Source organism: Phalangium opilio, unplaced genomic scaffold (genome assembly GCF_054372755.1).
Source record: "Phalangium opilio isolate 3A_F unplaced genomic scaffold, DU_Popi_V2 ptg000105l_1, whole genome shotgun sequence".
Classification (NCBI taxonomy): Eukaryota; Metazoa; Arthropoda; class Arachnida; order Opiliones; family Phalangiidae; genus Phalangium; species Phalangium opilio.
The window spans coordinates 4095553-4116142 of NW_028324207.1; the positions used below are offsets into that span (position 1 = coordinate 4095553).

At 45.8% G+C, this 20590-nt stretch overlaps 111 non-coding genes across 111 annotated transcripts; all 111 read right to left on the reverse strand.

The window, feature by feature from the left end:
• Positions 1–70: 70 nt before the first annotated feature.
• TRNAS-AGA (transfer RNA serine (anticodon AGA)) lies at positions 71–152 on the reverse strand. Its single transcript has one exon. It is a non-coding gene; the product is annotated as a tRNA-Ser (tRNA).
• A 230-nt stretch (positions 153–382) lies between these two features.
• TRNAS-AGA (transfer RNA serine (anticodon AGA)) lies at positions 383–464 on the reverse strand. Its single transcript has one exon. It is a non-coding gene; the product is annotated as a tRNA-Ser (tRNA).
• Positions 465–537: 73 nt separating this feature from the next.
• TRNAS-AGA (transfer RNA serine (anticodon AGA)) lies at positions 538–619 on the reverse strand. The gene has a single exon. It is a non-coding gene; the product is annotated as a tRNA-Ser (tRNA).
• A 74-nt stretch (positions 620–693) lies between these two features.
• TRNAS-AGA (transfer RNA serine (anticodon AGA)) lies at positions 694–775 on the reverse strand. The gene has a single exon. It is a non-coding gene; the product is annotated as a tRNA-Ser (tRNA).
• A 73-nt stretch (positions 776–848) lies between these two features.
• On the reverse strand, positions 849–930 carry TRNAS-CGA (transfer RNA serine (anticodon CGA)). Its single transcript has one exon. It is a non-coding gene; the product is annotated as a tRNA-Ser (tRNA).
• Positions 931–1005: 75 nt separating this feature from the next.
• Positions 1006–1087, reverse strand: TRNAS-AGA (transfer RNA serine (anticodon AGA)). The gene has a single exon. It is a non-coding gene; the product is annotated as a tRNA-Ser (tRNA).
• A 74-nt stretch (positions 1088–1161) lies between these two features.
• Positions 1162–1243, reverse strand: TRNAS-UGA (transfer RNA serine (anticodon UGA)). The gene has a single exon. It is a non-coding gene; the product is annotated as a tRNA-Ser (tRNA).
• Positions 1244–1473: 230 nt separating this feature from the next.
• TRNAS-AGA (transfer RNA serine (anticodon AGA)) lies at positions 1474–1555 on the reverse strand. The gene has a single exon. It is a non-coding gene; the product is annotated as a tRNA-Ser (tRNA).
• A 73-nt stretch (positions 1556–1628) lies between these two features.
• TRNAS-UGA (transfer RNA serine (anticodon UGA)) lies at positions 1629–1710 on the reverse strand. Its single transcript has one exon. It is a non-coding gene; the product is annotated as a tRNA-Ser (tRNA).
• Positions 1711–1940: 230 nt separating this feature from the next.
• TRNAS-AGA (transfer RNA serine (anticodon AGA)) lies at positions 1941–2022 on the reverse strand. The gene has a single exon. It is a non-coding gene; the product is annotated as a tRNA-Ser (tRNA).
• Positions 2023–2095: 73 nt separating this feature from the next.
• Positions 2096–2177, reverse strand: TRNAS-UGA (transfer RNA serine (anticodon UGA)). The gene has a single exon. It is a non-coding gene; the product is annotated as a tRNA-Ser (tRNA).
• A 73-nt stretch (positions 2178–2250) lies between these two features.
• On the reverse strand, positions 2251–2332 carry TRNAS-CGA (transfer RNA serine (anticodon CGA)). Its single transcript has one exon. It is a non-coding gene; the product is annotated as a tRNA-Ser (tRNA).
• Positions 2333–2407: 75 nt separating this feature from the next.
• TRNAS-AGA (transfer RNA serine (anticodon AGA)) lies at positions 2408–2489 on the reverse strand. Its single transcript has one exon. It is a non-coding gene; the product is annotated as a tRNA-Ser (tRNA).
• A 73-nt stretch (positions 2490–2562) lies between these two features.
• TRNAS-CGA (transfer RNA serine (anticodon CGA)) lies at positions 2563–2644 on the reverse strand. The gene has a single exon. It is a non-coding gene; the product is annotated as a tRNA-Ser (tRNA).
• A 75-nt stretch (positions 2645–2719) lies between these two features.
• On the reverse strand, positions 2720–2801 carry TRNAS-UGA (transfer RNA serine (anticodon UGA)). Its single transcript has one exon. It is a non-coding gene; the product is annotated as a tRNA-Ser (tRNA).
• A 73-nt stretch (positions 2802–2874) lies between these two features.
• TRNAS-UGA (transfer RNA serine (anticodon UGA)) lies at positions 2875–2956 on the reverse strand. The gene has a single exon. It is a non-coding gene; the product is annotated as a tRNA-Ser (tRNA).
• A 230-nt stretch (positions 2957–3186) lies between these two features.
• Positions 3187–3268, reverse strand: TRNAS-AGA (transfer RNA serine (anticodon AGA)). The gene has a single exon. It is a non-coding gene; the product is annotated as a tRNA-Ser (tRNA).
• A 74-nt stretch (positions 3269–3342) lies between these two features.
• On the reverse strand, positions 3343–3424 carry TRNAS-UGA (transfer RNA serine (anticodon UGA)). Its single transcript has one exon. It is a non-coding gene; the product is annotated as a tRNA-Ser (tRNA).
• A 73-nt stretch (positions 3425–3497) lies between these two features.
• On the reverse strand, positions 3498–3579 carry TRNAS-CGA (transfer RNA serine (anticodon CGA)). The gene has a single exon. It is a non-coding gene; the product is annotated as a tRNA-Ser (tRNA).
• Positions 3580–3654: 75 nt separating this feature from the next.
• On the reverse strand, positions 3655–3736 carry TRNAS-AGA (transfer RNA serine (anticodon AGA)). The gene has a single exon. It is a non-coding gene; the product is annotated as a tRNA-Ser (tRNA).
• Positions 3737–3810: 74 nt separating this feature from the next.
• On the reverse strand, positions 3811–3892 carry TRNAS-CGA (transfer RNA serine (anticodon CGA)). The gene has a single exon. It is a non-coding gene; the product is annotated as a tRNA-Ser (tRNA).
• A 75-nt stretch (positions 3893–3967) lies between these two features.
• Positions 3968–4049, reverse strand: TRNAS-AGA (transfer RNA serine (anticodon AGA)). The gene has a single exon. It is a non-coding gene; the product is annotated as a tRNA-Ser (tRNA).
• A 231-nt stretch (positions 4050–4280) lies between these two features.
• Positions 4281–4362, reverse strand: TRNAS-AGA (transfer RNA serine (anticodon AGA)). Its single transcript has one exon. It is a non-coding gene; the product is annotated as a tRNA-Ser (tRNA).
• A 73-nt stretch (positions 4363–4435) lies between these two features.
• Positions 4436–4517, reverse strand: TRNAS-AGA (transfer RNA serine (anticodon AGA)). The gene has a single exon. It is a non-coding gene; the product is annotated as a tRNA-Ser (tRNA).
• A 74-nt stretch (positions 4518–4591) lies between these two features.
• Positions 4592–4673, reverse strand: TRNAS-AGA (transfer RNA serine (anticodon AGA)). The gene has a single exon. It is a non-coding gene; the product is annotated as a tRNA-Ser (tRNA).
• A 73-nt stretch (positions 4674–4746) lies between these two features.
• Positions 4747–4828, reverse strand: TRNAS-CGA (transfer RNA serine (anticodon CGA)). Its single transcript has one exon. It is a non-coding gene; the product is annotated as a tRNA-Ser (tRNA).
• Positions 4829–4903: 75 nt separating this feature from the next.
• Positions 4904–4985, reverse strand: TRNAS-AGA (transfer RNA serine (anticodon AGA)). The gene has a single exon. It is a non-coding gene; the product is annotated as a tRNA-Ser (tRNA).
• Positions 4986–5058: 73 nt separating this feature from the next.
• Positions 5059–5140, reverse strand: TRNAS-CGA (transfer RNA serine (anticodon CGA)). Its single transcript has one exon. It is a non-coding gene; the product is annotated as a tRNA-Ser (tRNA).
• Positions 5141–5215: 75 nt separating this feature from the next.
• Positions 5216–5298, reverse strand: TRNAS-AGA (transfer RNA serine (anticodon AGA)). The gene has a single exon. It is a non-coding gene; the product is annotated as a tRNA-Ser (tRNA).
• A 230-nt stretch (positions 5299–5528) lies between these two features.
• On the reverse strand, positions 5529–5610 carry TRNAS-CGA (transfer RNA serine (anticodon CGA)). The gene has a single exon. It is a non-coding gene; the product is annotated as a tRNA-Ser (tRNA).
• Positions 5611–5685: 75 nt separating this feature from the next.
• TRNAS-AGA (transfer RNA serine (anticodon AGA)) lies at positions 5686–5767 on the reverse strand. Its single transcript has one exon. It is a non-coding gene; the product is annotated as a tRNA-Ser (tRNA).
• A 73-nt stretch (positions 5768–5840) lies between these two features.
• TRNAS-CGA (transfer RNA serine (anticodon CGA)) lies at positions 5841–5922 on the reverse strand. Its single transcript has one exon. It is a non-coding gene; the product is annotated as a tRNA-Ser (tRNA).
• Positions 5923–5997: 75 nt separating this feature from the next.
• Positions 5998–6079, reverse strand: TRNAS-AGA (transfer RNA serine (anticodon AGA)). Its single transcript has one exon. It is a non-coding gene; the product is annotated as a tRNA-Ser (tRNA).
• Positions 6080–6153: 74 nt separating this feature from the next.
• Positions 6154–6235, reverse strand: TRNAS-CGA (transfer RNA serine (anticodon CGA)). Its single transcript has one exon. It is a non-coding gene; the product is annotated as a tRNA-Ser (tRNA).
• A 75-nt stretch (positions 6236–6310) lies between these two features.
• TRNAS-AGA (transfer RNA serine (anticodon AGA)) lies at positions 6311–6392 on the reverse strand. Its single transcript has one exon. It is a non-coding gene; the product is annotated as a tRNA-Ser (tRNA).
• Positions 6393–6623: 231 nt separating this feature from the next.
• Positions 6624–6705, reverse strand: TRNAS-AGA (transfer RNA serine (anticodon AGA)). Its single transcript has one exon. It is a non-coding gene; the product is annotated as a tRNA-Ser (tRNA).
• Positions 6706–6778: 73 nt separating this feature from the next.
• Positions 6779–6860, reverse strand: TRNAS-AGA (transfer RNA serine (anticodon AGA)). Its single transcript has one exon. It is a non-coding gene; the product is annotated as a tRNA-Ser (tRNA).
• Positions 6861–6934: 74 nt separating this feature from the next.
• On the reverse strand, positions 6935–7016 carry TRNAS-AGA (transfer RNA serine (anticodon AGA)). The gene has a single exon. It is a non-coding gene; the product is annotated as a tRNA-Ser (tRNA).
• Positions 7017–7089: 73 nt separating this feature from the next.
• TRNAS-CGA (transfer RNA serine (anticodon CGA)) lies at positions 7090–7171 on the reverse strand. The gene has a single exon. It is a non-coding gene; the product is annotated as a tRNA-Ser (tRNA).
• Positions 7172–7246: 75 nt separating this feature from the next.
• Positions 7247–7328, reverse strand: TRNAS-AGA (transfer RNA serine (anticodon AGA)). The gene has a single exon. It is a non-coding gene; the product is annotated as a tRNA-Ser (tRNA).
• A 73-nt stretch (positions 7329–7401) lies between these two features.
• Positions 7402–7483, reverse strand: TRNAS-CGA (transfer RNA serine (anticodon CGA)). The gene has a single exon. It is a non-coding gene; the product is annotated as a tRNA-Ser (tRNA).
• A 75-nt stretch (positions 7484–7558) lies between these two features.
• TRNAS-AGA (transfer RNA serine (anticodon AGA)) lies at positions 7559–7640 on the reverse strand. The gene has a single exon. It is a non-coding gene; the product is annotated as a tRNA-Ser (tRNA).
• Positions 7641–7713: 73 nt separating this feature from the next.
• TRNAS-CGA (transfer RNA serine (anticodon CGA)) lies at positions 7714–7795 on the reverse strand. The gene has a single exon. It is a non-coding gene; the product is annotated as a tRNA-Ser (tRNA).
• A 75-nt stretch (positions 7796–7870) lies between these two features.
• On the reverse strand, positions 7871–7952 carry TRNAS-AGA (transfer RNA serine (anticodon AGA)). The gene has a single exon. It is a non-coding gene; the product is annotated as a tRNA-Ser (tRNA).
• Positions 7953–8026: 74 nt separating this feature from the next.
• Positions 8027–8108, reverse strand: TRNAS-UGA (transfer RNA serine (anticodon UGA)). The gene has a single exon. It is a non-coding gene; the product is annotated as a tRNA-Ser (tRNA).
• Positions 8109–8337: 229 nt separating this feature from the next.
• Positions 8338–8419, reverse strand: TRNAS-CGA (transfer RNA serine (anticodon CGA)). Its single transcript has one exon. It is a non-coding gene; the product is annotated as a tRNA-Ser (tRNA).
• A 75-nt stretch (positions 8420–8494) lies between these two features.
• On the reverse strand, positions 8495–8576 carry TRNAS-AGA (transfer RNA serine (anticodon AGA)). The gene has a single exon. It is a non-coding gene; the product is annotated as a tRNA-Ser (tRNA).
• Positions 8577–8649: 73 nt separating this feature from the next.
• TRNAS-CGA (transfer RNA serine (anticodon CGA)) lies at positions 8650–8731 on the reverse strand. The gene has a single exon. It is a non-coding gene; the product is annotated as a tRNA-Ser (tRNA).
• A 75-nt stretch (positions 8732–8806) lies between these two features.
• Positions 8807–8888, reverse strand: TRNAS-AGA (transfer RNA serine (anticodon AGA)). The gene has a single exon. It is a non-coding gene; the product is annotated as a tRNA-Ser (tRNA).
• A 230-nt stretch (positions 8889–9118) lies between these two features.
• TRNAS-CGA (transfer RNA serine (anticodon CGA)) lies at positions 9119–9200 on the reverse strand. Its single transcript has one exon. It is a non-coding gene; the product is annotated as a tRNA-Ser (tRNA).
• A 75-nt stretch (positions 9201–9275) lies between these two features.
• Positions 9276–9357, reverse strand: TRNAS-AGA (transfer RNA serine (anticodon AGA)). The gene has a single exon. It is a non-coding gene; the product is annotated as a tRNA-Ser (tRNA).
• A 73-nt stretch (positions 9358–9430) lies between these two features.
• TRNAS-CGA (transfer RNA serine (anticodon CGA)) lies at positions 9431–9512 on the reverse strand. The gene has a single exon. It is a non-coding gene; the product is annotated as a tRNA-Ser (tRNA).
• A 75-nt stretch (positions 9513–9587) lies between these two features.
• Positions 9588–9669, reverse strand: TRNAS-UGA (transfer RNA serine (anticodon UGA)). Its single transcript has one exon. It is a non-coding gene; the product is annotated as a tRNA-Ser (tRNA).
• A 73-nt stretch (positions 9670–9742) lies between these two features.
• On the reverse strand, positions 9743–9824 carry TRNAS-UGA (transfer RNA serine (anticodon UGA)). The gene has a single exon. It is a non-coding gene; the product is annotated as a tRNA-Ser (tRNA).
• Positions 9825–10054: 230 nt separating this feature from the next.
• Positions 10055–10136, reverse strand: TRNAS-AGA (transfer RNA serine (anticodon AGA)). Its single transcript has one exon. It is a non-coding gene; the product is annotated as a tRNA-Ser (tRNA).
• A 74-nt stretch (positions 10137–10210) lies between these two features.
• TRNAS-UGA (transfer RNA serine (anticodon UGA)) lies at positions 10211–10292 on the reverse strand. The gene has a single exon. It is a non-coding gene; the product is annotated as a tRNA-Ser (tRNA).
• A 230-nt stretch (positions 10293–10522) lies between these two features.
• TRNAS-AGA (transfer RNA serine (anticodon AGA)) lies at positions 10523–10604 on the reverse strand. The gene has a single exon. It is a non-coding gene; the product is annotated as a tRNA-Ser (tRNA).
• Positions 10605–10678: 74 nt separating this feature from the next.
• On the reverse strand, positions 10679–10760 carry TRNAS-CGA (transfer RNA serine (anticodon CGA)). Its single transcript has one exon. It is a non-coding gene; the product is annotated as a tRNA-Ser (tRNA).
• A 75-nt stretch (positions 10761–10835) lies between these two features.
• On the reverse strand, positions 10836–10917 carry TRNAS-AGA (transfer RNA serine (anticodon AGA)). The gene has a single exon. It is a non-coding gene; the product is annotated as a tRNA-Ser (tRNA).
• Positions 10918–11148: 231 nt separating this feature from the next.
• On the reverse strand, positions 11149–11230 carry TRNAS-AGA (transfer RNA serine (anticodon AGA)). Its single transcript has one exon. It is a non-coding gene; the product is annotated as a tRNA-Ser (tRNA).
• A 73-nt stretch (positions 11231–11303) lies between these two features.
• On the reverse strand, positions 11304–11385 carry TRNAS-AGA (transfer RNA serine (anticodon AGA)). The gene has a single exon. It is a non-coding gene; the product is annotated as a tRNA-Ser (tRNA).
• Positions 11386–11459: 74 nt separating this feature from the next.
• TRNAS-AGA (transfer RNA serine (anticodon AGA)) lies at positions 11460–11541 on the reverse strand. The gene has a single exon. It is a non-coding gene; the product is annotated as a tRNA-Ser (tRNA).
• A 73-nt stretch (positions 11542–11614) lies between these two features.
• Positions 11615–11696, reverse strand: TRNAS-CGA (transfer RNA serine (anticodon CGA)). The gene has a single exon. It is a non-coding gene; the product is annotated as a tRNA-Ser (tRNA).
• Positions 11697–11771: 75 nt separating this feature from the next.
• Positions 11772–11853, reverse strand: TRNAS-AGA (transfer RNA serine (anticodon AGA)). The gene has a single exon. It is a non-coding gene; the product is annotated as a tRNA-Ser (tRNA).
• Positions 11854–11926: 73 nt separating this feature from the next.
• Positions 11927–12008, reverse strand: TRNAS-CGA (transfer RNA serine (anticodon CGA)). Its single transcript has one exon. It is a non-coding gene; the product is annotated as a tRNA-Ser (tRNA).
• A 75-nt stretch (positions 12009–12083) lies between these two features.
• On the reverse strand, positions 12084–12165 carry TRNAS-AGA (transfer RNA serine (anticodon AGA)). Its single transcript has one exon. It is a non-coding gene; the product is annotated as a tRNA-Ser (tRNA).
• A 73-nt stretch (positions 12166–12238) lies between these two features.
• TRNAS-CGA (transfer RNA serine (anticodon CGA)) lies at positions 12239–12320 on the reverse strand. Its single transcript has one exon. It is a non-coding gene; the product is annotated as a tRNA-Ser (tRNA).
• A 75-nt stretch (positions 12321–12395) lies between these two features.
• Positions 12396–12477, reverse strand: TRNAS-AGA (transfer RNA serine (anticodon AGA)). Its single transcript has one exon. It is a non-coding gene; the product is annotated as a tRNA-Ser (tRNA).
• Positions 12478–12551: 74 nt separating this feature from the next.
• On the reverse strand, positions 12552–12633 carry TRNAS-UGA (transfer RNA serine (anticodon UGA)). The gene has a single exon. It is a non-coding gene; the product is annotated as a tRNA-Ser (tRNA).
• A 229-nt stretch (positions 12634–12862) lies between these two features.
• TRNAS-CGA (transfer RNA serine (anticodon CGA)) lies at positions 12863–12944 on the reverse strand. The gene has a single exon. It is a non-coding gene; the product is annotated as a tRNA-Ser (tRNA).
• A 75-nt stretch (positions 12945–13019) lies between these two features.
• On the reverse strand, positions 13020–13101 carry TRNAS-AGA (transfer RNA serine (anticodon AGA)). The gene has a single exon. It is a non-coding gene; the product is annotated as a tRNA-Ser (tRNA).
• Positions 13102–13174: 73 nt separating this feature from the next.
• On the reverse strand, positions 13175–13256 carry TRNAS-CGA (transfer RNA serine (anticodon CGA)). Its single transcript has one exon. It is a non-coding gene; the product is annotated as a tRNA-Ser (tRNA).
• Positions 13257–13331: 75 nt separating this feature from the next.
• On the reverse strand, positions 13332–13413 carry TRNAS-AGA (transfer RNA serine (anticodon AGA)). Its single transcript has one exon. It is a non-coding gene; the product is annotated as a tRNA-Ser (tRNA).
• A 230-nt stretch (positions 13414–13643) lies between these two features.
• Positions 13644–13725, reverse strand: TRNAS-CGA (transfer RNA serine (anticodon CGA)). Its single transcript has one exon. It is a non-coding gene; the product is annotated as a tRNA-Ser (tRNA).
• A 75-nt stretch (positions 13726–13800) lies between these two features.
• Positions 13801–13882, reverse strand: TRNAS-AGA (transfer RNA serine (anticodon AGA)). Its single transcript has one exon. It is a non-coding gene; the product is annotated as a tRNA-Ser (tRNA).
• Positions 13883–13955: 73 nt separating this feature from the next.
• On the reverse strand, positions 13956–14037 carry TRNAS-CGA (transfer RNA serine (anticodon CGA)). Its single transcript has one exon. It is a non-coding gene; the product is annotated as a tRNA-Ser (tRNA).
• A 75-nt stretch (positions 14038–14112) lies between these two features.
• On the reverse strand, positions 14113–14194 carry TRNAS-AGA (transfer RNA serine (anticodon AGA)). The gene has a single exon. It is a non-coding gene; the product is annotated as a tRNA-Ser (tRNA).
• Positions 14195–14268: 74 nt separating this feature from the next.
• Positions 14269–14350, reverse strand: TRNAS-CGA (transfer RNA serine (anticodon CGA)). Its single transcript has one exon. It is a non-coding gene; the product is annotated as a tRNA-Ser (tRNA).
• A 75-nt stretch (positions 14351–14425) lies between these two features.
• On the reverse strand, positions 14426–14507 carry TRNAS-AGA (transfer RNA serine (anticodon AGA)). Its single transcript has one exon. It is a non-coding gene; the product is annotated as a tRNA-Ser (tRNA).
• A 231-nt stretch (positions 14508–14738) lies between these two features.
• TRNAS-AGA (transfer RNA serine (anticodon AGA)) lies at positions 14739–14820 on the reverse strand. Its single transcript has one exon. It is a non-coding gene; the product is annotated as a tRNA-Ser (tRNA).
• Positions 14821–14893: 73 nt separating this feature from the next.
• Positions 14894–14975, reverse strand: TRNAS-AGA (transfer RNA serine (anticodon AGA)). The gene has a single exon. It is a non-coding gene; the product is annotated as a tRNA-Ser (tRNA).
• A 74-nt stretch (positions 14976–15049) lies between these two features.
• TRNAS-AGA (transfer RNA serine (anticodon AGA)) lies at positions 15050–15131 on the reverse strand. The gene has a single exon. It is a non-coding gene; the product is annotated as a tRNA-Ser (tRNA).
• A 73-nt stretch (positions 15132–15204) lies between these two features.
• TRNAS-CGA (transfer RNA serine (anticodon CGA)) lies at positions 15205–15286 on the reverse strand. Its single transcript has one exon. It is a non-coding gene; the product is annotated as a tRNA-Ser (tRNA).
• A 75-nt stretch (positions 15287–15361) lies between these two features.
• TRNAS-AGA (transfer RNA serine (anticodon AGA)) lies at positions 15362–15443 on the reverse strand. Its single transcript has one exon. It is a non-coding gene; the product is annotated as a tRNA-Ser (tRNA).
• Positions 15444–15516: 73 nt separating this feature from the next.
• On the reverse strand, positions 15517–15598 carry TRNAS-CGA (transfer RNA serine (anticodon CGA)). The gene has a single exon. It is a non-coding gene; the product is annotated as a tRNA-Ser (tRNA).
• A 75-nt stretch (positions 15599–15673) lies between these two features.
• TRNAS-AGA (transfer RNA serine (anticodon AGA)) lies at positions 15674–15755 on the reverse strand. Its single transcript has one exon. It is a non-coding gene; the product is annotated as a tRNA-Ser (tRNA).
• Positions 15756–15828: 73 nt separating this feature from the next.
• TRNAS-CGA (transfer RNA serine (anticodon CGA)) lies at positions 15829–15910 on the reverse strand. The gene has a single exon. It is a non-coding gene; the product is annotated as a tRNA-Ser (tRNA).
• A 75-nt stretch (positions 15911–15985) lies between these two features.
• Positions 15986–16067, reverse strand: TRNAS-AGA (transfer RNA serine (anticodon AGA)). The gene has a single exon. It is a non-coding gene; the product is annotated as a tRNA-Ser (tRNA).
• A 74-nt stretch (positions 16068–16141) lies between these two features.
• On the reverse strand, positions 16142–16223 carry TRNAS-UGA (transfer RNA serine (anticodon UGA)). The gene has a single exon. It is a non-coding gene; the product is annotated as a tRNA-Ser (tRNA).
• A 229-nt stretch (positions 16224–16452) lies between these two features.
• TRNAS-CGA (transfer RNA serine (anticodon CGA)) lies at positions 16453–16534 on the reverse strand. The gene has a single exon. It is a non-coding gene; the product is annotated as a tRNA-Ser (tRNA).
• A 75-nt stretch (positions 16535–16609) lies between these two features.
• TRNAS-AGA (transfer RNA serine (anticodon AGA)) lies at positions 16610–16691 on the reverse strand. The gene has a single exon. It is a non-coding gene; the product is annotated as a tRNA-Ser (tRNA).
• Positions 16692–16764: 73 nt separating this feature from the next.
• Positions 16765–16846, reverse strand: TRNAS-CGA (transfer RNA serine (anticodon CGA)). Its single transcript has one exon. It is a non-coding gene; the product is annotated as a tRNA-Ser (tRNA).
• Positions 16847–16921: 75 nt separating this feature from the next.
• TRNAS-AGA (transfer RNA serine (anticodon AGA)) lies at positions 16922–17003 on the reverse strand. The gene has a single exon. It is a non-coding gene; the product is annotated as a tRNA-Ser (tRNA).
• Positions 17004–17077: 74 nt separating this feature from the next.
• TRNAS-CGA (transfer RNA serine (anticodon CGA)) lies at positions 17078–17159 on the reverse strand. Its single transcript has one exon. It is a non-coding gene; the product is annotated as a tRNA-Ser (tRNA).
• A 75-nt stretch (positions 17160–17234) lies between these two features.
• Positions 17235–17316, reverse strand: TRNAS-AGA (transfer RNA serine (anticodon AGA)). The gene has a single exon. It is a non-coding gene; the product is annotated as a tRNA-Ser (tRNA).
• Positions 17317–17547: 231 nt separating this feature from the next.
• Positions 17548–17629, reverse strand: TRNAS-UGA (transfer RNA serine (anticodon UGA)). Its single transcript has one exon. It is a non-coding gene; the product is annotated as a tRNA-Ser (tRNA).
• Positions 17630–17702: 73 nt separating this feature from the next.
• TRNAS-AGA (transfer RNA serine (anticodon AGA)) lies at positions 17703–17784 on the reverse strand. Its single transcript has one exon. It is a non-coding gene; the product is annotated as a tRNA-Ser (tRNA).
• Positions 17785–17858: 74 nt separating this feature from the next.
• On the reverse strand, positions 17859–17940 carry TRNAS-AGA (transfer RNA serine (anticodon AGA)). Its single transcript has one exon. It is a non-coding gene; the product is annotated as a tRNA-Ser (tRNA).
• A 73-nt stretch (positions 17941–18013) lies between these two features.
• On the reverse strand, positions 18014–18095 carry TRNAS-CGA (transfer RNA serine (anticodon CGA)). The gene has a single exon. It is a non-coding gene; the product is annotated as a tRNA-Ser (tRNA).
• A 75-nt stretch (positions 18096–18170) lies between these two features.
• TRNAS-AGA (transfer RNA serine (anticodon AGA)) lies at positions 18171–18252 on the reverse strand. Its single transcript has one exon. It is a non-coding gene; the product is annotated as a tRNA-Ser (tRNA).
• Positions 18253–18482: 230 nt separating this feature from the next.
• On the reverse strand, positions 18483–18564 carry TRNAS-AGA (transfer RNA serine (anticodon AGA)). The gene has a single exon. It is a non-coding gene; the product is annotated as a tRNA-Ser (tRNA).
• A 74-nt stretch (positions 18565–18638) lies between these two features.
• Positions 18639–18720, reverse strand: TRNAS-UGA (transfer RNA serine (anticodon UGA)). The gene has a single exon. It is a non-coding gene; the product is annotated as a tRNA-Ser (tRNA).
• Positions 18721–18949: 229 nt separating this feature from the next.
• On the reverse strand, positions 18950–19031 carry TRNAS-AGA (transfer RNA serine (anticodon AGA)). The gene has a single exon. It is a non-coding gene; the product is annotated as a tRNA-Ser (tRNA).
• Positions 19032–19105: 74 nt separating this feature from the next.
• TRNAS-AGA (transfer RNA serine (anticodon AGA)) lies at positions 19106–19187 on the reverse strand. Its single transcript has one exon. It is a non-coding gene; the product is annotated as a tRNA-Ser (tRNA).
• Positions 19188–19260: 73 nt separating this feature from the next.
• On the reverse strand, positions 19261–19342 carry TRNAS-CGA (transfer RNA serine (anticodon CGA)). The gene has a single exon. It is a non-coding gene; the product is annotated as a tRNA-Ser (tRNA).
• Positions 19343–19417: 75 nt separating this feature from the next.
• On the reverse strand, positions 19418–19499 carry TRNAS-AGA (transfer RNA serine (anticodon AGA)). Its single transcript has one exon. It is a non-coding gene; the product is annotated as a tRNA-Ser (tRNA).
• A 231-nt stretch (positions 19500–19730) lies between these two features.
• On the reverse strand, positions 19731–19812 carry TRNAS-UGA (transfer RNA serine (anticodon UGA)). The gene has a single exon. It is a non-coding gene; the product is annotated as a tRNA-Ser (tRNA).
• A 73-nt stretch (positions 19813–19885) lies between these two features.
• On the reverse strand, positions 19886–19967 carry TRNAS-AGA (transfer RNA serine (anticodon AGA)). The gene has a single exon. It is a non-coding gene; the product is annotated as a tRNA-Ser (tRNA).
• Positions 19968–20041: 74 nt separating this feature from the next.
• On the reverse strand, positions 20042–20123 carry TRNAS-AGA (transfer RNA serine (anticodon AGA)). The gene has a single exon. It is a non-coding gene; the product is annotated as a tRNA-Ser (tRNA).
• A 73-nt stretch (positions 20124–20196) lies between these two features.
• TRNAS-CGA (transfer RNA serine (anticodon CGA)) lies at positions 20197–20278 on the reverse strand. The gene has a single exon. It is a non-coding gene; the product is annotated as a tRNA-Ser (tRNA).
• A 75-nt stretch (positions 20279–20353) lies between these two features.
• TRNAS-AGA (transfer RNA serine (anticodon AGA)) lies at positions 20354–20435 on the reverse strand. The gene has a single exon. It is a non-coding gene; the product is annotated as a tRNA-Ser (tRNA).
• Between the last annotated feature and the right edge of the window lie 155 nt (positions 20436–20590).

Below are 20590 nucleotides of genomic sequence, written 5' to 3' on the forward strand. Positions count from 1 at the left end.
TTAACCGAGACTACTCAGAAATCTGTGAAACCACCAAAGGTATTATTGAAATAAAAAATCTTTGCTCAATCGCAGTCGGCAGGATTCGAACCTGCGCGGGAATATCCCAAAAGATTTCTAATCTGTCGCCTTAACCACTCGGCCACGACTGCTTCTGTTAACCGAGACCACTCAAAAAGTGTGGAACTACTAAAGCTATCATTGGAATAAGTATGTTAGTTCGAACGCAGCCGGCAGGATTCGAACCTGCGCTGGAATATCCCAACAGATTTCGAGTCTTTCGCCTTAAGCACTCGTCCACGACTGCTCCGATTAACCGAGACTACTCAGAAATCTGTGAAACCACCAAAGGTATTATTGAAATAAAAAATCTTTGCTCAATCGCAGTCGGCAGGATTTGAACCTGCGCGGGAATATCCCAACAGATTTCTAGTCTGTCGCCTTACCCACTCGGCCACGACTGCTTCTGTTAACCGAGACCACTCAAAAAGTGAGGAACTACTAAAGCTATCATTGGAATAAGTATGTTAGTTCAAACGCAGTCGGCAGGATTCGAACCTGCGCGGGAATATCCCTACAGATTTCTAGTCTGTCGCCTTAACCACTCGGCCACGACTGCTTCTGTTAACCGAGACCACTAAAAAATTGTGGAACTACTAAAGGCATTATTGAAATACAAAATCTTTGCTCAATCGCAGTCGGCAGGATTCGAATCTACGCGGGAATATCCCAACAGATTTCTAGTCTGTCGCCTTAACCACTCGGCCAAGACTGCTTCTGATATCCGAGACCACTCAAAAAGTGTGGAACTACTAAAGCTATCATTGGAAAAAGTATGCTAGCTCGAACGCAGTCGGCAGGATTCGAACCTGCGCGGGAATATCCCTACAGATTTCGAGTCTGTCGCCTTAACCACTCGTCCACGACTGCTTCGATTGACCGAGACTACTCAGAAATCTGTGAAACCACCAAAGGTATTATTGAAATAAAAAATCTTTGCTCAATCGCAGTCGGCAGGATTGGAACCAGCGCGGGAATATCCCAACAGATTTCTAGTCTGTCGCCTTGACAACTCGGCCACGACTGCTTCTGTTAACCGATATCACTCAAAAAAGTGTGGAACTACTAAAGCTATTATTGGAATAAGAATGTTTTTTCGAACGCAGTCGGCAGGATTCGAACCTGCGCGGGAATATCCCAACAGATTTCAAGTTTGTCGCCTTAACCACTCGGCCACGACCGCTTCTGTTAACCGAGAACACTAAAAAATTGTGGAACTACTAAAGCTATCATTGGAATAAGTATGTGAGTTTGAACGCAGTCGGCAGGAATCCAACCTGCGAGGGAATATCCCAACAGATTTCGAGTCTGTCGCCTTAAGCACTCGTCCGCGACTGCTTCGATTAACCGAGACTACTCAGAAATCTGTGAAACCACCAAAGGTATTATTGAAATAAAAAATCTGTGCTCAATCGCAGTCGGCAGGATTCGAACCTGCGCGGTAATATCCCAACAGATTTCTAGTCTGTCGCCTTAACCACTCGGCCACGACTGCTTCTGATATCCGAGACCACTCAAAAAGTGTGGAACTACTAAAGCTATCATTGGAAAAAGTATGCTAGCTCGAACGCAGTCGGCAGGATTCGAACCTGCGCGGGAATATCCCAACAGATTTCAAGTTTGTCGCCTTAACCACTCGGCCTCGACCGCTTCTGTTAACCGAGAACACTAAAAAATTGTGGAACTACTAAAGCTATCATTGGAATAAGTATGTGAGTTCGAACGCAGTCGGCAGGAATCGACCCTGCGAAGGAATATCCCAACAGATTTCGAGTCTGTCGCCTTAAGCACTCGTCCACGACTGCTGCGATTAACCGAGACTACTCAGAAATCTGTGAAACCACCAAAGGTATTATTGAAATAAAAAATCTTTGCTCAATCGCAGTCGGCAGGATTCGAACCTGCGCGGGAATATCCCAACAGATTTCTAGTCTGTCGCCTTAACCACTCGGCCACGACTGCTTCTGATATCCGAGACCACTCAAAAAGTGTGGAACTACTAAAGCTATCATTGGAAAAAGTATGCTAGCTCGAACGCAGTCGGCAGGATTCGAACCTGCGCGGGAATATCCCAACAGATTTCAAGTTTGTCGCCTTAACCACTCGGCCACGACCGCTTCTGTCAACCGAGAACACTAAAAAATTGTGGAACTACTAAAGCTATCATTGGAATAAGTATGTGAGTTCGAACGCAGTCGGCAGGAATCGAACCTGCGAGGGAATATCCCAACAGATTTCGAGTCTGTCGCCTTAAGCACTAGTCCACGACTGCTTCGATTAACCGAGACTACTCAGAAATCTGTGAAACCACCAAAGGTATTATTGAAATAAAAAATCTTTGCTCAATCGCAGTCGGCAGGATTCGAACCTGCGCGGGAATATCCCAACAGATTTCTAGTCTGTCGCCTTAACCACTCGGCCACGACCGCTTCTGTTAACGGAGACCACTCAAAAAGTGTGGAACTACTAAAGCTATCATTGGAATAAGTATGTTAGTTCGAACGCACTCGGCAGGATTCGAACCTGCGCGGGAATATCGCTACAGATTTCGAGTCTGTCGCCTTAACCACTCGTCCACGACTGCTTCGATTAACCGAGACTACTCAGAAATCTGTGAAACCACCAAAGGAATTATTGAAATAAAAAATCTTTGCTCAATCGCAGTCGGCAGGATTCGAACCTGTGCGGGAATATCCCAACAGATTTCAAGTCTGTCGCCTTAACCACTCGGCCACGACCGCTTCTGTTAACCGAGAACACTAAAAAATTGTGGAACTACTAAAGCTATCATTGGAATAAGTATGTGAGTTCGAACGCAGTCGGCAGGATTCGAACCAGCGCGGGAATATCCCAACAGATTTCAAGTCTGTCGCCTTAACCACTCGGCCAAGACTGCTCCTGTTAACCGAGACCACTAAAAAATTGTGGAACTACTAAAGCTATCATTGGAAAAAGTATGTGAGTTCGAACGCAGTCGGCAGGAATCGAACCTGCGAGGGAATATCCCAAGAGATTTCGAGTCTGTCGCCTTAAGCACTCGTCCACGATTGCTTCGATTAACCGAGACTACTCAGAAATCTGTGAAACCACCAAAGGTATTATTGAAATAAAAAATCTTTGCTCAATCGCAGTCGGCAGGATTCGAACCTGCGCGGGAATACCCCAACAGATTTCTAGTCTGTCGCCTTGACAACTCGGCCACGACTGCTTCTGTTAACCGAGACCACTCAAAAAAGTGTGGAACTACTAAAGCTATTATTGGAATAAGAATGTTTGTTCGAACACAGTCGGCAGGATTCGAACCAGCGCGGGAATATCCCAACAGATTTCAAGTCTGTCGCCTTAACCACTCGGCCAAGACTGCTCCTGTTAACCGAGACCACTAAAAAATTGTGGAACTACTAAAGCTATCATTGGAAAAAGTATGTGAGTTCGAACGCAGTCGGCAGGAATCGAACCTGCGAGGGAATATCCCAACAGATTTCGAGTCTGTCGCCTTAAGCACTCGTCCACGACTGCTTCGATTAACCGTGACTACTCAGAAATCTGTGAAACCACCAAAGGTATTATTGAAATAAAAAATCTTTGCTCAATCGCAGTCGGCAGGATTCGAACCAGCGCGGGAATATCCCAATAGATTTCTAGTCTGTCGCCTTAACCACTCGGCCACGACTGCTTCTGTTAAGCGAGTCCACTCAAAAAATTGTGGAACTACTAAACCTATCATTGGAATAAGTATGTGTGTTCGAACGCAGTCGGCAGGATTCGAACCTGCGCGGGAATATCGCTACAAATTTCGAGTCTGTCGCCTTACCCACTCGTCCACGACTGCTTCGATTAACCGAGACTACTCAGAAATCTGTGAAACCACCAAAGGTATTATTGAAATAAAAAATATTTGCTCAATCGCAGTCGGCAGGATTCGAACCTGCGCGGGAATATCCCAACAGATTTCTAGTCTGTCGCCTTAACCACTCGGCCACGACTGCTTCTGTTAAGCGAGTCCACTCAAAAAATTGTGGAACTACTAAACCTATCATTGGAATAAGTATGTGTGTTCGAACGCAGTCGGCAGGATTCGAACCTGCGCGGGAATATCGCTACAAATTTCGAGTCTGTCGCGTTACCCACTCGTCCACGACTGCTTCGATTAACCGAGACTACTCAGAAATCTGTGAAACCACCAAAGGTATTATTGAAATAAAAAATCTTTGCTCAATCGCAGTCGGCAGGATTCGAACCTGCGCGGGAATATCCCAACAGATTTCTAGTCTGCCGCCTTAACCACTCGGCCACGACTGCTTCTGTTAACCGAGACCACTAAAAAATTGTGGAACTACTAAAGCTATCATTGGAATAAGTATGATAGTTCAAACGCAGTCGGCAGGATTCGAACCTGCGCGGGAATATCCCAACAGATTTCTAGTCTGTCGCCTTAACCACTCGGCCACGACTGCTTCTGTTAACCGAGACCACTAAAAAATTGTGGAACTACTAAAGACATTATTGAAATACAAAATCTTTGCTCAATCGCAGTCGGCAGGATTCGAACCTACGCGGGAATATCCCAACAGATTTCTAGTCTGTCGCCTTAACCACTCGGCCACGACTGCTTCTGATATCCGAGACCACTCAAAAATTGTGGAACTACTAAAGCTATCATTGGAAAAAGTATGCTAGCTCGAACGCAGTCGGCAGGATTCGAACCTGCGCGGGAATATCCCTACAGATTTCGAGTCTGTCGCCTTAACCACTCGTCCACGACTGCTTCGATTGACCGAGACTACTCAGAAATCTGTGAAACGACCAAAGGTATTATTGAAATAAAAAATCTTTGCTCAATCGCAGTCGGCAGGATTGGAACCAGCGCGGGAATATCCCAACAGATTTCTAGTCTGTCGCCTTAACCACTCGGCCACGACTGCTTCTGTTAACCGAGACCACTCAAAAAGTGTGGAACTACTAAAGCTATCATTGGAATAAGTATGTTAGTTCGAACGCAGTCGGCAGGATTCGAACCTGCGCTGGAATATCCCAACAGATTTCGAGTCTGTCGCCTTAAGCACTCGTCCACGACTGCTTCGATTAACCGAGACTACTCAGAAATCTGTGAAACCACCAAAGGTATTATTGAAATAAAAAATCTTTGCTCAATCGCAGACGGCAGGATTAGAACCTGCGCGGGAATACCCCAACAGATTTCTAGTCTGTCGCCCTTGAACACTCGGCCACGACTGCTTCTGTTAACCGAGACCACTCAAAAAAGTGTGGAACTACTAAAGCTATCATTGGAATAAGTATGTGAGTTCGAACGCAGTCGGCAGGAATCGAACCTGCGAGGGAATATCCCAACTGATTTCGAGTCTGTCGCCTTAAGCACTCGTCCACGACTGCTTCGATTAACCGAGACTACCCAGAAATCTGTGAAACCACCAAAGGTATTATTGAAATAAAAAGCTCTTCTCAATCGCAGTCGGCAGGATTCGAACCTGCGCTGGAATATCCCAACAGATTTCGAGTCTGTCGCCTTAAGCACTCGTCCACGACTGCTTCGATTAACCGAGACTACTCAGAAATCTGTGAAACCACCTAAGGTATTATTGAAATAAAAAATCTTTGCTCAATCGCAGTCGGCAGGATTCGAACCTGCGCGGGAATATCCCAACAGATTTCTAGTCTGTCGCCTTAACCACTCGGCCAAGACTGCTCCTGTTAACCGAGACCACTAAAAAATTGTGGAACTACTAAAGCTATCATTGGAAAAAGTATGTGAGTTCGAACGCAGTCGGCAGGAATCGAACCTGCGAGGGAATATCCCAACAGATTTCGAGTCTGTCGCCTTAAGCACTCGTCCACGACTGCTTCGATTAACCGTGACTACTCAGAAATCTGTGAAACCACCAAAGGTATTATTGAAATAAAAAATCTTTGCTCAATCGCAGTCGGCAGGATTCGAACCAGCGCGGGAATATCCCAATAGATTTCTAGTCTGTCGCCTTAACCACTCGGCCACGACTGCTTCTGTTAAGCGAGTCCACTCAAAAAATTGTGGAACTACTAAACCTATCATTGGAATAAGTATGTGTGTTCGAACGCAGTCGGCAGGATTCGAACCTGCGCGGGAATATCGCTACAAATTTCGAGTCTGTCGCCTTACCCACTCGTCCACGACTGCTTCGATTAACCGAGACTACTCAGAAATCTGTGAAACCACCAAAGGTATTATTGAAATAAAAAATATTTGCTCAATCGCAGTCGGCAGGATTCGAACCTGCGCGGGCATATTACAACAGATTTCTAGTCTGTCGCCTTAACCACTCGGCCACGACTGCTTCTGTTAAGCGAGTCCACTCAAAAAATTGTGGAACTACTAAACCTATCATTGGAATAAGTATGTGTGTTCGAACGCAGTCGGCAGGATTCGAACCTGCGCGGGAATATCGTTACAAATTTCGAGTCTGTCGCGTTACCCACTCGTCCACGACTGCTTCGATTAACCGAGACTACTCAGAAATCTGTGAAACCACCAAAGGTATTATTGAAATAAAAAATCTTTGCTCAATCGCAGTCGGCAGGATTCGAACCTGCGCGGGAATATCCCAACAGATTTCTAGTCTGTCGCCTTAACCACTCGGCCACGACTGCTTCTGTTAACCGAGACCACTAAAAAATTGTGGAACTACTAAAGCTATCATTGGAATAAGTATGATAGTTCAAACGCAGTCGGCAGGATTCGAACCTGCGCGGGAATATCCCAACAGATTTCTAGTCTGTCGCCTTAACCACTCGGCCACGACTGCTTCTGTTAACCGAGACCACTAAAAAATTGTGTAACTACTAAAGGCATTATTGAAATACAAAATCTTTGCTCAATCGCAGTCGGCAGGATTCGAACCTACGCGGGAATATCCCAACAGATTTCTAGTCTGTCGCCTTAACCACTCGGCCACGACTGCTTCTGATATCCGAGACCACTCAAAAATTGTGGAACTACTAAAGCTATCATTGGAAAAAGTATGCTAGCTCGAACGCAGTCGGCAGGATTCGAACCTGCGCGGGAATATCCCTACAGATTTCGAGTCTGTCGCCTTAACCACTCGTCCACGACTGCTTCGATTGACCGAGACTACTCAGAAATCTGTGAAACCACCAAAGGTATTATTGAAATAAAAAATCTCTGCTCAATCGCAGTCGGCAGGATTGGAACCTACGCGGGAATATCCCAACAGATTTCTAGTCTGTCGCCTTAACCACTCGGCCACGACTGCTTCTGATATCCGAGACCACTCAAAAATTGTGGAACTACTAAAGCTATCATTGGAAAAAGTATGCTAGCTCGAACGCAGTCGGCAGGATTCGAACCTGCGCGGGAATATCCCTACAGATTTCGAGTCTGTCGCCTTAACCACTCGTCCACGACTGCTTCGATTGACCGAGACTACTCAGAAATCTGTGAAACCACCAAAGGTATTATTGAAATAAAAAATCTTTGCTCAATCGCAGTCGGCAGGATTGGAACCAGCGCGGGAATATCCCAACAGATTTCTAGTCTGTCGCCTTAACCACTCGGCCACGACTGCTTCTGTTAACCGAGACCACTCAAAAAGTGTGGAACTACTAAAGCTATCATTGGAATAAGTATGTTAGTTCGAACGCAGTCGGCAGGATTCGAACCTGCGCTGGAATATCCCAACAGATTTCGAGTCTGTCGCCTTAAGCACTCGTCCACGACTGCTTCGATTAACCGAGACTACTCAGAAATCTGTGAAACCACCAAAGGTATTATTGAAATAAAAAATCTTTGCTCAATCGCAGACGGCAGGATTCGAACCTGCGCGGGAATACCCCAACAGATTTCTAGTCTGTCGCCTTGAACACTCGGCCACGACTGCTTCTGTTAACCGAGACCACTCAAAAAAGTGTGGAACTACTAAAGCTATTATTGGAATAAGAATGTTTGTTCGAACGCAGTCGGCAGGATTCGTACCAGCGGGGGAATATCCCAACAAATTTCAAGTCTGTCGCCTTAACCACTCGGCCACGACTGCTTCTGTTAACCGAGACCACTAAAAAATTGTGGAACTACTAAAGCTATCATTGGAATAAGTATGTGAGTTCGAACGCAGTCGGCAGGAATCGAACCTGCGAGGGAATATCCCAACTGATTTCGAGTCTGTCGCCTTAAGCACTCGTCCACGACTGCTTCGATTAACCGAGACTACCCAGAAATCTGTGAAACCACCAAAGGTATTATTGAAATAAAAAGCTTTTCTCAATCGCAGTCGGCAGGATTCGAACCTGCGCGGGAATATCCCTACAGATTTCGAGTCTGTCGCCTTAACCACTCGTCCACGACTGCTTCGATTGACCGAGACTACTCAGAAATCTGTGAAACGACCAAAGGTATTATTGAAATAAAAAATCTTTGCTCAATCGCAGTCGGCAGGATTGGAACCAGCGCGGGAATATCCCAACAGATTTCTAGTCTGTCGCCTTAACCACTCGGCCACGACTGCTTCTGTTAACCGAGACCACTCAAAAAGTGTGGAACTACTAAAGCTATCATTGGAATAAGTATGTTAGTTCGAACGCAGTCGGCAGGATTCGAACCTGCGCTGGAATATCCCAACAGATTTCGAGTCTGTCGCCTTAAGCACTCGTCCACGACTGCTTCGATTAACCGAGACTACTCAGAAATCTGTGAAACCACCAAAGGTATTATTGAAATAAAAAATCTTTGCTCAATCGCAGACGGCAGGATTAGAACCTGCGCGGGAATACCCCAACAGATTTCTAGTCTGTCGCCTTGAACACTCGGCCACGACTGCTTCTGTTAACCGAGACCACTCAAAAAAGTGTGGAACTACTAAAGCTATCATTGGAATAAGTATGTGAGTTCGAACGCAGTCGGCAGGAATCGAACCTGCGAGGGAATATCCCAACTGATTTCGAGTCTGTCGCCTTAAGCACTCGTCCACGACTGCTTCGATTAACCGAGACTACCCAGAAATCTGTGAAACCACCAAAGGTATTATTGAAATAAAAAGCTCTTCTCAATCGCAGTCGGCAGGATTCGAACCTGCGCTGGAATATCCCAACAGATTTCGAGTCTGTCGCCTTAAGCACTCGTCCACGACTGCTTCGATTAACCGAGACTACTCAGAAATCTGTGAAACCACCTAAGGTATTATTGAAATAAAAAATCTTTGCTCAATCGCAGTCGGCAGGATTCGAACCTGCGCGGGAATATCCCAACAGATTTCTAGTCTGTCGCCTTAACCACTCGGCCAAGACTGCTCCTGTTAACCGAGACCACTAAAAAATTGTGGAACTACTAAAGCTATCATTGGAAAAAGTATGTGAGTTCGAACGCAGTCGGCAGGAATCGAACCTGCGAGGGAATATCCCAACAGATTTCGAGTCTGTCGCCTTAAGCACTCGTCCACGACTGCTTCGATTAACCGTGACTACTCAGAAATCTGTGAAACCACCAAAGGAATTATTGAAATAAAAAATCTTTGCTCAATCGCAGTCGGCAGGATTCGAACCTGTGCGGGAATATCCCAACAGATTTCAAGTCTGTCGCCTTAACCACTCGGCCACGACCGCTTCTGTTAACCGAGAACACTAAAAAATTGTGGAACTACTAAAGCTATCATTGGAATAAGTATGTGAGTTCGAACGCAGTCGGCAGGATTCGAACCAGCGCGGGAATATCCCAACAGATTTCAAGTCTGTCGCCTTAACCACTCGGCCAAGACTGCTCCTGTTAACCGAGACCACTAAAAAATTGTGGAACTACTAAAGCTATCATTGGAAAAAGTATGTGAGTTCGAACGCAGTCGGCAGGAATCGAACCTGCGAGGGAATATCCCAAGAGATTTCGAGTCTGTCGCCTTAAGCACTCGTCCACGATTGCTTCGATTAACCGAGACTACTCAGAAATCTGTGAAACCACCAAAGGTATTATTGAAATAAAAAATCTTTGCTCAATCGCAGTCGGCAGGATTCGAACCTGCGCGGGAATACCCCAACAGATTTCTAGTCTGTCGCCTTGACAACTCGGCCACGACTGCTTCTGTTAACCGAGACCACTCAAAAAAGTGTGGAACTACTAAAGCTATTATTGGAATAAGAATGTTTGTTCGAACACAGTCGGCAGGATTCGAACCAGCGCGGGAATATCCCAACAGATTTCAAGTCTGTCGCCTTAACCACTCGGCCAAGACTGCTCCTGTTAACCGAGACCACTAAAAAATTGTGGAACTACTAAAGCTATCATTGGAAAAAGTATGTGAGTTCGAACGCAGTCGGCAGGAATCGAACCTGCGAGGGAATATCCCAAGAGATTTCGAGTCTGTCGCCTTAAGCACTCGTCCACGACTGCTTCGATTAACCGTGACTACTCAGAAATCTGTGAAACCACCAAAGGTATTATTGAAATAAAAAATCTTTGCTCAATCGCAGTCGGCAGGATTCGAACCAGCGCGGGAATATCCCAATAGATTTCTAGTCTGTCGCCTTAACCACTCGGCCACGACTGCTTCTGTTAAGCGAGTCCACTCAAAAAATTGTGGAACTACTAAACCTATCATTGGAATAAGTATGTGTGTTCGAACGCAGTCGGCAGGATTCGAACCTGCGCGGGAATATCGCTACAAATTTCGAGTCTGTCGCCTTACCCACTCGTCCACGACTGCTTCGATTAACCGAGACTACTCAGAAATCTGTGAAACCACCAAAGGTATTATTGAAATAAAAAATATTTGCTCAATCGCAGTCGGCAGGATTCGAACCTGCGCGGGCATATTACAACAGATTTCTAGTCTGTCGCCTTAACCACTCGGCCACGACTGCTTCTGTTAAGCGAGTCCACTCAAAAAATTGTGGAACTACTAAACCTATCATTGGAATAAGTATGTGTGTTCGAACGCAGTCGGCAGGATTCGAACCTGCGCGGGAATATCGTTACAAATTTCGAGTCTGTCGCGTTACCCACTCGTCCACGACTGCTTCGATTAACCGAGACTACTCAGAAATCTGTGAAACCACCAAAGGTATTATTGAAATAAAAAATCTTTGCTCAATCGCAGTCGGCAGGATTCGAACCTGCGCGGGAATATCCCAACAGATTTCTAGTCTGTCGCCTTAACCACTCGGCCACGACTGCTTCTGTTAACCGAGACCACTAAAAAATTGTGGAACTACTAAAGCTATCATTGGAATAAGTATGATAGTTCAAACGCAGTCGGCAGGATTCGAACCTGCGCGGGAATATCCCAACAGATTTCTAGTCTGTCGCCTTAACCACTCGGCCACGACTGCTTCTGTTAACCGAGACCACTAAAAAATTGTGGAACTACTAAAGGCATTATTGAAATACAAAATCTTTGCTCAATCGCAGTCGGCAGGATTCGAACCTACGCGGGAATATCCCAACAGATTTCTAGTCTGTCGCCTTAACCACTCGGCCACGACTGCTTCTGATATCCGAGACCACTCAAAAATTGTGGAACTACTAAAGCTATCATTGGAAAAAGTATGCTAGCTCGAACGCAGTCGGCAGGATTCGAACCTGCGCGGGAATATCCCTACAGATTTCGAGTCTGTCGCCTTAACCACTCGTCCACGACTGCTTCGATTGACCGAGACTACTCAGAAATCTGTGAAACCACCAAAGGTATTATTGAAATAAAAAATCTTTGCTCAATCGCAGTCGGCAGGATTGGAACCTACGCGGGAATATCCCAACAGATTTCTAGTCTGTCGCCTTAACCACTCGGCCACGACTGCTTCTGATATCCGAGACCACTCAAAAATTGTGGAACTACTAAAGCTATCATTGGAAAAAGTATGCTAGCTCGAACGCAGTCGGCAGGATTCGAACCTGCGCGGGAATATCCCTACAGATTTCGAGTCTGTCGCCTTAACCACTCGTCCACGACTGCTTCGATTGACCGAGACTACTCAGAAATCTGTGAAACCACCAAAGGTATTATTGAAATAAAAAATCTTTGCTCAATCGCAGTCGGCAGGATTGGAACCAGCGCGGGAATATCCCAACAGATTTCTAGTCTGTCGCCTTAACCACTCGGCCACGACTGCTTCTGTTAACCGAGACCACTCAAAAAGTGTGGAACTACTAAAGCTATCATTGGAATAAGTATGTTAGTTCGAACGCAGTCGGCAGGATTCGAACCTGCGCTGGAATATCCCAACAGATTTCGAGTCTGTCGCCTTAAGCACTCGTCCACGACTGCTTCGATTAACCGAGACTACTCAGAAATCTGTGAAACCACCAAAGGTATTATTGAAATAAAAAATCTTTGCTCAATCGCAGACGGCAGGATTCGAACCTGCGCGGGAATACCCCAACAGATTTCTAGTCTGTCGCCTTGAACACTCGGCCACGACTGCTTCTGTTAACCGAGACCACTCAAAAAAGTGTGGAACTACTAAAGCTATTATTGGAATAAGAATGTTTGTTCGAACGCAGTCGGCAGGATTCGTACCAGCGGGGGAATATCCCAACAAATTTCAAGTCTGTCGCCTTAACCACTCGGCCACGACTGCTTCTGTTAACCGAGACCACTAAAAAATTGTGGAACTACTAAAGCTATCATTGGAATAAGTATGTGAGTTCGAACGCAGTCGGCGGGAATCGAACCTGCGAGGGAATATCCCAACTGATTTCGAGTCTGTCGCCTTAAGCACTCGTCCACGACTGCTTCGATTAACCGAGACTACCCAGAAATCTGTGAAACCACCAAAGGTATTATTGAAATAAAAAGCTTTTCTCAATCGCAGTCGGCAGGATTCGAACCTGCGCGGGAATATCCCTACAGATTTCGAGTCTGTCGCCTTAACCACTCGTCCACGACTGCTTCGATTGACCGAGACTACTCAGAAATCTGTGAAACGACCAAAGGTATTATTGAAATAAAAAATCTTTGCTCAATCGCAGTCGGCAGGATTGGAACCAGCGCGGGAATATCCCAACAGATTTCTAGTCTGTCGCCTTAACCACTCGGCCACGACTGCTTCTGTTAACCGAGACCACTCAAAAAGTGTGGAACTACTAAAGCTATCATTGGAATAAGTATGTTAGTTCGAACGCAGTCGGCAGGATTCGAACCTGCGCTGGAATATCCCAACAGATTTCGAGTCTGTCGCCTTAAGCACTCGTCCACGACTGCTTCGATTAACCGAGACTACTCAGAAATCTGTGAAACCACCAAAGGTATTATTGAAATAAAAAATCTTTGCTCAATCGCAGACGGCAGGATTAGAACCTGCGCGGGAATACCCCAACAGATTTCTAGTCTGTCGCCTTGAACACTCGGCCACGACTGCTTCTGTTAACCGAGACCACTCAAAAAAGTGTGGAACTACTAAAGCTATCATTGGAATAAGTATGTGAGTTCGAACGCAGTCGGCAGGAATCGAACCTGCGAGGGAATATCCCAACTGATTTCGAGTCTGTCGCCTTAAGCACTCGTCCACGACTGCTTCGATTAACCGAGACTACCCAGAAATCTGTGAAACCACCAAAGGTATTATTGAAATAAAAAGCTCTTCTCAATCGCAGTCGGCAGGATTCGAACCTGCGCTGGAATATCCCAACAGATTTCGAGTCTGTCGCCTTAAGCACTCGTCCACGACTGCTTCGATTAACCGAGACTACTCAGAAATCTGTGAAACCACCTAAGGTATTATTGAAATAAAAAATCTTTGCTCAATCGCAGTCGGCAGGATTCGAACCTGCGCGGGAATATCCCAACAGATTTCTAGTCTGTCGCCTTAACCACTCGGCCAAGACTGCTCCTGTTAACCGAGACCACTAAAAAATTGTGGAACTACTAAAGCTATCATTGGAAAAAGTATGTGAGTTCGAACGCAGTCGGCAGGAATCGAACCTGCGAGGGAATATCCCAACAGATTTCGAGTCTGTCGCCTTAAGCACTCGTCCACGACTGCTTCGATTAACCGTGACTACTCAGAAATCTGTGAAACCACCAAAGGTATTATTGAAATAAAAAATCTTTGCTCAATCGCAGTCGGCAGGATTCGAACCAGCGCGGGAATATCCCAATAGATTTCTAGTCTGTCGCCTTAACCACTCGGCCACGACTGCTTCTGTTAAGCGAGTCCACTCAAAAAATTGTGGAACTACTAAACCTATCATTGGAATAAGTATGTGTGTTCGAACGCAGTCGGCAGGATTCGAACCTGCGCGGGAATATCGCTACAAATTTCGAGTCTGTCGCCTTACCCACTCGTCCACGACTGCTTCGATTAACCGAGACTACTCAGAAATCTGTGAAACCACCAAAGGTATTATTGAAATAAAAAATATTTGCTCAATCGCAGTCGGCAGGATTCGAACCTGCGCGGGCATATTACAACAGATTTCTAGTCTGTCGCCTTAACCACTCGGCCACGACTGCTTCTGTTAAGCGAGTCCACTCAAAAAATTGTGGAACTACTAAACCTATCATTGGAATAAGTATGTGTGTTCGAACGCAGTCGGCAGGATTCGAACCTGCGCGGGAATATCGTTACAAATTTCGAGTCTGTCGCGTTACCCACTCGTCCACGACTGCTTCGATTAACCGAGACTACTCAGAAATCTGTGAAACCACCAAAGGTATTATTGAAATAAAAAATCTTTGCTCAATCGCAGTCGGCAGGATTCGAACCTGCGCGGGAATATCCCAACAGATTTCTAGTCTGTCGCCTTAACCACTCGGCCACGACTGCTTCTGTTAACCGAGACCACTAAAAAATTGTGGAACTACTAAAGCTATCATTGGAATAAGTATGATAGTTCAAACGCAGTCGGCAGGATTCGAACCTGCGCGGGAATATCCCAACAGATTTCTAGTCTGTCGCCTTAACCACTCGGCCACGAATGCTTCTGTTAACCTAGACCACTAAAAAATTGTGGAACTACAAAAGGCATTATTGAAATACAAAATCTTTGCTCAATCGCAGTCGGCAGGGTTCGAACCTACGCGGGAATATCCCAACAGATTTCTAGTCTGTCGCCTTAACCACTCGGCCACGACTGCTTCTGATATCCGAGACCACTCAAAAATTGTGGAACTACTAAAGCTATCATTGGAAAAAGTATGCTAGCTCGAACGCAGTCGGCAGGATTCGAACCTGCGCGGGAATATCCCTACAGATTTCGAGTCTGTCGCCTTAACCACTCGTCCACGACTGCTTCGATTGACCGAGACTACTCAGAAATCTGTGAAACCACCAAAGGTATTATTGAAATAAAAAATCTTTGCTCAATCGCAGTCGGCAGGATTGGAACCTACGCGGGAATATCCCAACAGATTTCTAGTCTGTCGCCTTAACCACTCGGCCACGACTGCTTCTGATATCCGAGACCACTCAAAAATTGTGGAACTACTAAAGCTATCATTGGAAAAAGTATGCTAGCTCGAACGCAGTCGGCAGGATTCGAACCTGCGCGGGAATATCCCTACAGATTTCGAGTCTGTCGCCTTAACCACTCGTCCACGACTGCTTCGATTGACCGAGACTACTCAGAAATCTGTGAAACCACCAAAGGTATTATTGAAATAAAAAATCTTTGCTCAATCGCAGTCGGCAGGATTGGAACCAGCGCGGGAATATCCCAACAGATTTCTAGTCTGTCGCCTTAACCACTCGGCCACGACTGCTTCTGTTAACCGAGACCACTCAAAAAGTGTGGAACTACTAAAGCTATCATTGGAATAAGTATGTTAGTTCGAACGCAGTCGGCAGGATTCGAACCTGCGCTGGAATATCCCAACAGATTTCGAGTCTGTCGCCTTAAGCACTCGTCCACGACTGCTTCGATTAACCGAGACTACTCAGAAATCTGTGAAACCACCAAAGGTATTATTGAAATAAAAAATCTTTGCTCAATCGCAGACGGCAGGATTCGAACCTGCGCGGGAATACCCCAACAGATTTCTAGTCTGTCGCCTTGAACACTCGGCCACGACTGCTTCTGTTAACCGAGACCACTCAAAAAAGTGTGGAACTACTAAAGCTATTATTGGAATAAGAATGTTTGTTCGAACGCAGTCGGCAGGATTCGTACCAGCGGGGGAATATCCCAACAAATTTCAAGTCTGTCGCCTTAACCACTCGGCCACGACTGCTTCTGTTAACCGAGACCACTAAAAAATTGTGGAACTACTAAAGCTATCATTGGAATAAGTATGTGAGTTCGAACGCAGTCGGCAGGAATCGAACCTGCGAGGGAATATCCCAACTGATTTCGAGTCTTTCGCCTTAAGCACTCGTCCACGACTGCTTCGATTAACCGAGACTACCCAGAAATCTGTGAAACCACCAAAGGTATTATTGAAATAAAAAGCTTTTCTCAATCGCAGTCGGCAGGATTCGAACCTGCGCTGGAATATCCCAACAGATTTCGAGTCTGTCGCCTTAAGCACTCGTCCACGACTGCTTCGATTAACCGAGACTACTCAGAAATCTGTGAAACCACCTAAGGTATTATTGAAATAAAAAATCTTTGCTCAATCGCAGTCGGCAGGATTCGAACCTGCGCGGGAATATCCCAACAGATTTCTAGTCTGTCGCCTTAACCACTCGGCCAAGACTGCTCCTGTTAACCAAGACCACTAAAAAATTGTGGAACTACTAAAGCTATCATTGGAAAAAGTATGTGAGTTCGAACGCAGTCGGCAGGAATCGAACCTGCGAGGGAATATCCCAACAGATTTCGAGTCTGTCGCCTTAAGCACTCGTCCACGACTGCTTCGATTAACCGTGACTACTCAGAAATCTGTGAAACCACCAAAGGTATTATTGAAATAAAAAATCTTTGCGCAATCGCAGTCGGCAGGATTCGAACCAGCGCGGGAATATCCCAATAGATTTCTAGTCTGTCGCCTTAACCACTCGGCCACGACTGCTTCTGTTAAGCGAGTCCACTCAAAAAATTGTGGAACTACTAAACCTATCATTGGAATAAGTATGTGTGTTCGAACGCAGTCGGCAGGATTCGAACCTGCGCGGGAATATCGCTACAAATTTCGAGTCTGTCGCCTTACCCACTCGTCCACGACTGCTTCGATTAACCGAGACTACTCAGAAATCTGTGAAACCACCAAAGGTATTATTGAAATAAAAAATATTTGCTCAATCGCAGTCGGCAGGATTCGAACCTGCGCGGGAATATCCCAACAGATTTCTAGTCTGTCGCCTGAACCACTCGGCCACGACTGCTTCTGTTAAGCGAGTCCACTCAAAAAATTGTGGAACTACTAAACCTATCATTGGAATAAGTATGTGTGTTCGAACGCAGTCGGCAGGATTCGAACCTGCGCGGGAATATCGCTACAAATTTCGAGTCTGTCGCGCTACCCACTCGTCCACGACTGCTTCGATTAACCGAGACTACTCAGAAATCTGTGAAACCACCAAAGGTATTATTGAAATAAAAAATCTTTGCTCAATCGCAGTCGGCAGGATTCGAACCTGCGCGGGAATATCCCAACAGATTTCAAGTCTGTCGCCTTAACCACTCGGCCACGACTGCTTCTGTTAACCGAGACCACTAAAAAATTGTGGAACTACTAAAGCTATCATTGGAATAAGTATGATAGTTCAAACGCAGTCGGCAGGATTCGAACCTGCGCGGGAATATGCCAACAGATTTCTAGTCTGTCGCCTTAACCACTCGGCCACGACTGCTTCTGTTAACCGAGACCACTAAAAAATTGTGGAACTACTAAAGGCATTATTGAAATACAAAATCTTTGCTCAATCGCAGTCGGCAGGATTCGAACCTACGCGGGAATATCCCAACAGATTTCTAGTCTGTCGCCTTAACCACTCGGCCACGACTGCTTCTGATATCCGAGACCACTCAAAAATTGTGGAACTACTAAAGCTATCATTGGAAAAAGTATGCTAGCTCGAACGCAGTCGGCAGGATTCGAACCTGCGCGGGAATATCCCTACAGATTTCGAGTCTGTCGCCTTAACCACTCGTCCACGACTGCTTCGATTGACCGAGACTACTCAGAAATCTGTGAAACCACCAAAGGTATTATTGAAATAAAAAATCTTTGCTCAATCGCAGTCGGCAGGATTGGAACCAGCGCGGGAATATCCCAACAGATTTCTAGTCTGTCGCCTTAACCACTCGGCCACGACTGCTTCTGTTAACCGAGACCACTCAAAAAGTGTGGAACTACTAAAGCTATCATTGGAATAAGTATGTTAGTTCGAACGCAGTCGGCAGGATTCGAACCTGCGCTGAAATATCCCAACAGATTTTGAGTCTGTCGCCTTAAGCACTCGTCCACGACTGCTTCGATTAACCGAGACTACTCAGAAATCTGTGAAACCACCAAAGGTATTATTGAAATAAAAAATCTTTGCTCAATCGCAGTCGGCAGGATTCGAACCTGCGCGGGAATACCCCAACAGATTTCTAGTCTGTCGCCTTGAACACTCGGCCACGACTGCTTCTGTTAACCGAGACCACTCAAAAAAGTGTGGAACTACTAAAGCTATTATTGGAATAAGAATGTTTGTTCGAACGCAGTCGGCAGGATTCGAACCAGCGGGGGAATATCCCAACAAATTTCAAGTCTGTCGCCTTAACCACTCGGCCACGACTGCTTCTGTTAACCGAGACCACTAAAAAATTGTGGAACTACTAAAGCTATCATTGGAATAAGTATGTGAGTTCGAACGCAGTCGGCAGGAATCGAACCTGCGAGGGAATATCCCAACTGATTTCGAGTCTGTCGCCTTAAGCACTCGTCCACGACTGCTTCGATTAACCGAGACTACCCAGAAATCTGTGAAACTACCAAAGGTATTATTGAAATAAAAAGCTTTTCTCAATCGCAGTCGGCAGGATTCGAACCTGCGCGGGAATATCCCAACAGATTTCTAGTCTGTCGCCTTAACCACTCGGCCACGACTGCTTCTGTTAAGCGAGTCCACTCAAAAAATTGTGGAACTACTAAAGCTATCATTGGAATAAGTATGTGTGTTCGAACGCAGTCGGCAGGATTCGAACCTGCGCGGGAATATCCCAACATATTTCTAGTCTGTCGCCTTAACCACTCGGCCACGACTGCTTCTGTTAACCGAGACCACTCAAAAAGTGTGGAACTACTAAACCTATCATTGGAATAAGTATGTGTGTTCGAACGCAGTCGGCAGGATTCGAACCTGCGCGGGAATATCGCTACAAATTTCGAGTCTGTCGCCTTACCCACTCGTCCACGACTGCTTCGATTAACCGAGACTACTCAGAAATCTGTGAAACCACCAAAGGTATTATTGAAATAAAAAATATTTGCTCAATCGCAGTCGGCAGGATTCGAACCTGCGCGGGAATATCCCAACAGATTTCTAGTCTGTCGCCTGAACCACTCGGCCACGACTGCTTCTGTTAAGCGAGTCCACTCAAAAAATTGTGGAACTACTAAACCTATCATTGGAATAAGTATGTGTGTTCGAACGCAGTCGGCAGGATTCGAACCTGCGCGGGAATATCGCTACAAATTTCGAGTCTGTCGCGTTACCCACTCGTCCACGACTGCTTCGATTAACCGAGACTACTCAGAAATCTGTGAAACCACCAAAGGTATTATTGAAATAAAAAATCTTTGCTCAATCGCAGTCGGCAGGATTCGAACCTGCGCGGGAATATCCCAACAGATTTCAAGTCTGTCGCCTTAACCACTCGGCCACGACTGCTTCTGTTAACCGAGACCACTAAAAAATTGTGGAACTACTAAAGCTATCATTGGAATAAGTATGATAGTTCAAACGCAGTCGGCAGGATTCGAACCTGCGCGGGAATATGCCAACAGATTTCTAGTCTGTCGCCTTAACCACTCGGCCACGACTGCTTCTGTTAACCGAGACCACTAAAAAATTGTGGAACTACTAAAGGCATTATTGAAATACAAAATCTTTGCTCAATCGCAGTCGGCAGGATTCGAACCTACGCGGGAATATCCCAACAGATTTCTAGTCTGTCGCCTTAACCACTCGGCCACGACTGCTTCTGATATCCGAGACCACTCAAAAATTGTGGAACTACTAAAGCTATCATTGGAAAAAGTATGCTAGCTCGAACGCAGTCGGCAGGATTCGAACCTGCGCGGGAATATCCCTACAGATTTCGAGTCTGTCGCCTTAACCACTCGTCCACGACTGCTTCGATTGACCGAGACTACTCAGAAATCTGTGAAACCACCAAAGGTATTATTGAAATAAAAAATCTTTGCTCAATCGCAGTCGGCAGGATTGGAACCAGCGCGGGAATATCCCAACAGATTTCTAGTCTGTCGCCTTAACCACTCGGCCACGACTGCTTCTGTTAACCGAGACCACTCAAAAAGTGTGGAACTACTAAAGCTATCATTGGAATAAGTATGTTAGTTCGAACGCAGTCGGCAGGATTCGAACCTGCGCTGAAATATCCCAACAGATTTTGAGTCTGTCGCCTTAAGCACTCGTCCACGACTGC